The sequence below is a fragment of the Perognathus longimembris genome, chromosome 25 (assembly GCF_023159225.1).
Source record: "Perognathus longimembris pacificus isolate PPM17 chromosome 25, ASM2315922v1, whole genome shotgun sequence".
Classification (NCBI taxonomy): Eukaryota; Metazoa; Chordata; class Mammalia; order Rodentia; family Heteromyidae; genus Perognathus; species Perognathus longimembris.
Genome location: NC_063185.1, coordinates 6183403 through 6191223, shown reverse-complemented (window position 1 = coordinate 6191223; position 7821 = coordinate 6183403). Strand labels below are relative to the sequence as shown.

At 42.5% G+C, this 7821-nt stretch overlaps 1 non-coding gene across 1 annotated transcript; it reads left to right on the top strand.

Annotated features, from left to right (window-relative positions):
• Nucleotides 1-1549: 1549 nt before the first annotated feature.
• Nucleotides 1550-1653, top strand: LOC125342254. The gene has a single exon (XR_007209190.1). It is a non-coding gene; the product is annotated as a U6 spliceosomal RNA (small nuclear RNA).
• Nucleotides 1654-7821: the final 6168 nt, after the last annotated feature.

The window sequence follows — 7821 nt, the reverse complement described above, 5'->3', positions numbered from 1 at the left end:
AAACATCCATCTATCAGCTGCAGCACCCATTTTCATCAATGCATGAAAATTAGTCCACTCATCAAGTCACAAAACAAGTATTAACAATTTTTTTAAAAGGTACCTAATTCAAACCAGGCATCTTTTCTGATCACAATGGAATAAAAGAAGTCAACAACAAGAAAATATAGAAATTATGTAAGTACACTGCAAAACCACACTTCTGGAACAACAATGGGTCATTAGAGAAATCAAAGGGAAATCAAGACATTCCTTGAAACAAATGAGAATGGAAACGCAAAATGTATGGAATATACCAAAAGCATTATTAAGAAGGAAGTTTATAGCACTATGTGCCTAAATAGAAAACAGAAAGATTCAAATAAAGATCCCAATGGCCCACCTTAAAAGTTTAGGAAAGCAAGGACACACATGCCCAAAATTGCTAGAAGGAAATAAGTAACTAAGAGCAGAATGGAAATAAACTACATAAGAAAAAACAAAATGTATCAAACTCAAAAGCAAATGTGCTGAAAAAAGAACAACAAACCAACAACAACAGACAAGCAATGGAGTAGTTGTCAATGCTTCATCTGGTAGAAGGTCAACCCAGAACATATAAGTAACTCTAACAACTTAACAAGAAATAAGCAAGACATTCCTCAAAGGAAGAAATATAAATGGCCAACAAATATATGTAAAAATGCTCACAATCACTAGCCATGTGAAAATTGCAAATCAAAACCATTTTGCCCCAATCAGATTGACTATTTTCAAAACAATTAATGGCTACGTGCTAGCTGTTCACACCTATAAGCCTACTACTCAAGAGGCTGAGAACTGAGGATCACAATTTGAAGCTAGCCCAGGCAGTCTGTGATACTCTTATCTCTAACAACCAAAAAGCCAGAAATGCAGCTGTGGCTAGTGCCCTTTGAGCCAAGAAGCTAAGGAGTGGTACCCAGATTCTGTACCTACCAAGCACAACACACACACACACACACACACACACACACACACACACACACACACACACACACACACACACGGGGGAGGGGAAGGAGAGAGAGAGAAAAAAGAATAGTCATTATTATAGACTGAAAAAGGGAGGGGAAGGTATGTAGAAAAGGGAGGTTGGAGTTAGTCAGTGTATGCTTTATGGATGTACAGAATCATCACACTGAATTATATTACTATATGGGCATTGGATTCCAGGGCTCGCATCAGTGCATGCCCCCCACTCTAGTTTTTCAAGTCTTTGGCCTTGGGCTGAGCATTACTCCTGAAGCCCCCTGGGCTCCAAGGCCTCTGAGCTTGAATTGAGCCATGCCACTTGCTTCTGTGGTTCCCTATTGTCTCTGTTTACCTAGTGTATTCTGATGAGTATGAGCTACTCTATTTGAAGATTTGGAGAAGACCTGAGGAAGATGTGACCTGTAACTTGGGTTTTAAAGAAGGAATTGGAATTTGGTCAGTTGAGTAAAATGGAGAATCTTCCAGGCAGAATGAAAAATAGGTAAAATCTTTGGAGGTGCCAATAAACAAAACACACAAAAAATGGAGATGCCATGCTTGCTTTGGCAGCGCATATACTAAAACTGGAACGTACAGAGGAGATTATCATGGCCCTTGTGCAAGGATGACACACAAATTCATGAAGCGTTCCATATTAAAAACAAACAAAACAACGAAGATGCCCTGGTTTATTATGCACTGAGAAACAAAGAATTGGATTGCTTACAAAGAATAGAAATTCCGGAGACTGAGAAGTATGAACTGATGAGGGCAGTAGATTTAATCTCTGGTTTCAACAGGTCACCTGTTAAGACTTCTTCCAGAAAGGAGAAACTGTGTATCCTTAAACAGCAACAGCGTAAGAAAGAATGAATCCCCTTCCACAAGTCCTTTCTTATAGCAACAGACAGCTGCTCCTAAGGTCAGATCCCTTATGATCTACACACCTCTCCCTAGGCTCCACCTCTAGCACACAGAGCCCACCGGAGGTGGGGCCAGTGTACCTGAAGCACTGCAGGAGAGGGATGGCAGCAGCCTTCTGGCCCCAGACAGGCTTGAATGTGAAGGACACTTAAGGGCTTTTTAGCTCCTAGGTGGTGGAAGCCACTGGTAGGACTTGAGGAGGGATGTGTGACATGGTCTAAGTCCTTCTTGGCAAGTTCATTCATGCTGTGTGGGGATGGGTGTGGGAGTTGGGATGGAGGTGTGGTAGTGTGGGAAGGTAAAGTAGTAAGAATGGGAGCAAAGACTAGATCACCATCAGGGTGTAGGCACACATTCTGCTCTTGTACAACTCTGTAGTCTATAAATGGTGTCCAAGAAACATAAGGTACAAATGTACAGAGACTGTCTCTAATTTCTTCCAACATACTCAACTTTGTTGAACTATAAAGGAAAATGTGCGCTTATTCCTATTTTTCCATTTATATTTTATTGTCTAGGAGAATGAGAACTGTCAGAAGTATCTGTGATGTTTTCTGCATTAACACTTCAATGTCTTCTTTTATTGATTTCCTCACACATTTTGTTTGTAAAGACAAAACACAAATAGAACCCCAATGAGTCTCAATGAAAAACAGCACTGTACCCTAGCTACCGGTTTAGTGTTCCTTCAATGGAAAGCCTCTCTCCCAGACTAAAGCATCTCAAAACCATCCACCTCCTCTGAAGAGAATGTTATTGGATTATGAGCTGGCAGCGCCCCCTGCTGGCTATGTGAAGACATGGTTTGACATGCTCCTCAAACACCAGGAGGTTTACAGAAATAAGATCCTGTTGCTATTAGTTTTCTCTGCTTGGAGACCTGAACTAATGAACGATTTGGGACCACGAGTTGTGGCTGGAATGAGGCTAAGAAAAAGAATGTTTTCACATGGACAATGTAAAAGAGAGAGGTAAATTTATATATAAAAATAAATAATAGGCCTAAATTTGCTATGTGAAGCTGGTTTCCAATTGAAGCCCTCTCACTGACCCTGGAACCCCAACCAAGTCACTGGTCCTTGACCCACCCTGAAAGACGCTATGAGGACATGCGACTGAGCATCTGCACTTGGCAAAGGTCTAAGCCTTGTGTGCAAAAACCTGCCAGAAACTGTATCGACTGTATTCCTGTAACAACCTTACAGGAAGGTTGTTACAGGAATACAGGAATACAGTCGATACAGTCGATACAGTTTCTGGAAAAATGAATCTGCTAGAAAATACCAAGAAATGTAAAGAAAGTTACAGGCCGTTGTTTGCAAAGGTGCCTGGATAAGTATACTTTTAGAAATTTTAGAATTTATCCTAAGACAAAATAGTCGAAATATGTAAAAGAGTTGTGTATAAAATACACCCATTATAATACTACATTCAATAATCCCAATGTAAACATGTAAATATCTAAAATATAAAAGAAATAGTATAAATTGTTGTATTTATGCCATATTTTAGAGCGTAGCTTAACAAATATCACAGGAAATTTTAATTAGGTTAAAATATATATGGTGATGAAAGAACCAGTATTATAGCATATATATGTATATGTATGTATATATATATATATCACAATATAGAGCCAGGTGCCAGGTGCTCGTGCTTTTAACTCTAGCTACTCAGGAGGTCGAGATCTAAGGATCATGGTTTAAAGGTAGCTTCAGCAGACAGGTGTGTAAGACTCTTATCTCCAATTAACAAACAAAAAACCAGAAGTGGAGTGTTGATGAAATGGAAGAGCACCAGCTTTGAGTGAAAAAGGCAAACAGGAGTGGAAGGCCCTGCATTTAAGCCTCTTTTCCAGCACAAATCATACATACATACTTACATTTATAATAGGACTGAAAAATGAGTGTAATGTTATTTCAGGAAGCCTTTTAAAATAAGTTGTTGAATTAATGAAAATAACATGATAGAACCCAGTAAAAAGTTTTCAGAAGGGGATAGGTAGAAGGAGGCTAAGAAAGAGTACCATTCCTTAGAGTACATAAATCAACGTGCTATATACATACGTATAGAAATAGCACAATGAAACCCATTTGTACAATTAATACACAGCAGTAGAAATGTACATATGAGTGTATTCTGGAGAAAAAGTTGTATGTGAGCTGAGAAAGTGAGCATAAGGATCCTCATTAACACAGTGTGGGGAGAGTGAGGAGTGGGACGGCCCCCAGTGTAACCACAGGCAGGGATCAGTGAATTATGATGTGTATGTCTGTCCAAAAGATAAGGGGACCCTAGAGCAACTGACATCTGCATCTCAAAGCCTTAACACAGAGTTTCCACACGTGTTGTGCCATCAATCCACTGGGGACTCTGCACTGTCCTTTCCTTAAGACCCAGCTAGAGCCGCATTGTCAGATGACCACAGATGGTTACTGAGCCCAATATAATACACCGTAAGTGTATCACACCCATGACTTCAAAGGCTTCATTCTACACTGTTAAGGATCTTATTAATAGTGTTTAATATTGGCCAGGAACTGGTGGCCCAAACCTGTGGTCCTAGCTTCTTGGGAGGCTAAGATAGAGAGGGAAGAAAAGTTTGGGGGATCTCTTTTCAACTCATAGTTGCAAGGGGCAAGATTCCAGGTCAGCACCAGGTAGAAAAGTCTCCAAGTCCTCAAGACAAAAGAAGCTAGGTGTGATTGTACCCACCTGCCACCCCAGCTGGAAGAGGAAGCCTAAATTCAGAAAATGACAGTCCAGGTGCATCCCTGGGCAGGAAGTGAGGCCCTATGTCAAAAATAACCAGTACAGAAAAGGGCTAGCAATGTGACTCCACAGCAGAATACCTGCCTAGCAAGTTCAAACCCATTATCACCAAAACAAATGATACTGAGATGATAAAAGCTTGAATATCCTGAGCAAATAAATTTTATTACTAAAGTGTGATGATTAAAAGTAATTTTCCCTGTACTCAAAGTTATTTTTTAATGTGGCTTCCTGAACATTTTCAGTGGTGTAGTGGCTTGCATTACCTTTCTACTGGACACAGCTGCTCTAAGCATCGCAGTCTCCTGGCAGAGGACGGTGGGGACACGAGCCTCTGCTGGCTCCTGGAGCTCTGGTCTGGGAGGGCTGCACATAGAATGCTGGTTTCTAGGTTCTGCACCCAAGACAGTCATACTGGCACACCCAAGTCCCCTGGGTGAAAACTGCTCTCCTCCCTCTGGTCCACACCCTGTGGAACACCATAGGGATAAATGCAGGTACAGGTATGGCAACTGGGAAGAGTCCACAACAGGAAGGTGAGTTGTATAACAATGCCTGCAGTAGGAGACTGTTTACAAGACACACCCACCCACACAGACACACACAATTGCACGTGCCAGAGAACTACCTAGAAAGATGCCTGGAAGGACTAGGTAACACTTAAATGATGGTTGCCAGTCTGGTGGGGGAGGGTCAGTGGGACTTCTGAGGTCTGCATAGACAGCATGTCTTCCACATAGTTTGAGAGAGAGGAAGAAAGGGAGGGAGGGAGGGAGGGAGAGTGAGTGAGAAACAGAGAGACAGAGTGAGAGACAGAGAGAGAGAGAGACACCAACAGACTCTGAGGGAGGGGAGGAGCTTCTGGAATGGTAAGGTCACAAAGATGGAGAGAGTTACTTCACAGGATTCGCTGTGACCTGCCTTTCCTTCTACCCTGGTCATGCTGTGCTGTTCTTGGCTTTGTCATCTAAGTGCCTCAAGCTTCCTACTGGTAAAATGGAGTGTGAACAGTTCTACTTATACCTTCACAAAGAGAAGATGAGGTTGTGTTCTAGAAAATGACCACAGGGAGGAACTGGCACAAGTTGAAGACACAGGTCACACACCCCAGCTTCAGAGCACCCCAGCCCAGCAGTGGCTCGTGTAGATTACACACCGCCTGTGGACTTGGCTCCAATTCCATCAAGCTTGCAGGTTGCCATGAGAAATTAAAGGGAGGGGATTCAAGCAGGCCTGAGAGCAGTGACAGCACAGGGCACACATGCCAGCATACGCTGTCACCACGGCCCTGAGGGTGACCCGTACCCGCCATTGAGCCAAAGGATACACTGTCCAATACAGCCACTGACAGCAGAGGCGACAGTGTGACCTCAGTATGGGCCCCAACAACAGAAAGGGCATAAAAGTCACACAGAGCCACAGCTGGGATCTGGAGAAGCAGTTAGCCCAGTGGAGGAATCTGGATGGACTTCAAGGCAGATGAACGTTCTTTGCCCTTTCAGGGAGATAACATTAATTCTACACAAAAACAAACTGCAATGGCCGTGCACTCTGCCTACATGCAGGCTCACCAAATCAAGCAGCCACCACACTATTCAAAGGCAGGGTGGGTGAGCAGGAAAAGAAAAAATGAGTTTGGTACAGAAAGATGTCTAGCTGGGCACGGATGGCTCATGCCTGCAATCTTAGCTACTCAGAAGGCTGAGATCTGAGGATCTCGGTTCAAAGCCAGCCTGGGCAGGAAAGTCCATAAGACTCTTATCTCCAATAAACCACTCAAAAATGACAAGTGGCACTGTGGTTCAAGTGGAAGAGTGCTAGCCTTGTGCACAGGACAGCACCCAGACATGGAGTTCAAGCCCTAAAACCAACAGAAAAACAAAAGCAAAACAGAAATCTGTCTATTCTGGTCTGACGCTACTTTCACTAGATGTGTGAGTGAGCAAGTCAGGCACTGCTTTATAATTGATTTTGTGTCTATAAATGGGGTAGTAGGCTTCATAAGACTGCAACAAGAATGTCTCAGTGTCTGAGCAATAAACATGTCATACTTGGTATTGTATTCTTATTCCTTATTTTTAATGGATGAATTAAAATTATAATACTTAAAAATATGTATAATACTTACGTAATGACTGAATTGGAATGTGCATAACACATATATTTTTTATAATGAGAATACTTAAAATCTATTCTCTTAGCAGTTTTCAGAAACTGCAATGTTAGTAACTAAAGCCACCATGTTGTAGAACAGTGCTCTTCAACTAAGATTTTGTGGCCTTCTGAAAAGCATCTTTCCAATAACCAAGAAGTTATTTTTAAAAGGCATTCAGCTTTATTATGTCCAAATCCCCACATAAAAAAAAATGAAGTCAGAGTGAGATGAAGGCAGCGCAAAGCCTTATTGAATGGGCAGATAAAGCATATTTTTAGTGAAAGAATTGTCCCCAGCAGAAGAGGGGGTAACAAAGTACTTTGTAACAGTCTTATCTCCCCAAGTTTAAATCCTGCTAGTACCAGCATAATCCTATTTACTCTCCGACTCCACACTTAAAAGGAAAGACAAACACCACAGGGGCTGTGTGGCAGCGGTCTTGTTTTGTACATTAGTGACATCCCATTGCAGAATTGGTGTGGTGAAAACAGCCAGGGGAGGCTTTGACTTGGATGGACACCCCTCACCTCTAGGACGCAAGTACCCCCAGAGCCCAGGGCTGCTTCCCAGGGAATCTGCCCCAGAAAGCACTTAGTTCTTGGAAGCACTGCCTCTGCACAGCCAGCCAGCATGCAGTTGGTCCCCAGGAGATGGCACTGTGACACAGGGTCCCACCCCAACTTCCTGGTCCCCTCAGGCCCAGGCCAATGAGAGCAACCACAGGCCCCTGATCCTAGTACCAGACTAGGAGCCACTAAACACGTTCCAAAAAACTTACCAATTAGGATAATCAAAGTCAATTAAAAATCGCTTAATTTTTTATCACTCAGGAAGAAACAATTATGTTGATACTACCAGCAAATAACTGAACATATTTCAAAGTGCTGCTTGCTAATTTCAGTACCTGGATTTGAACTCAGGGCCCACACCTGCTGGGCAGATGCTCTACCACAGACGCACACAAGCAAAGGGTAGGG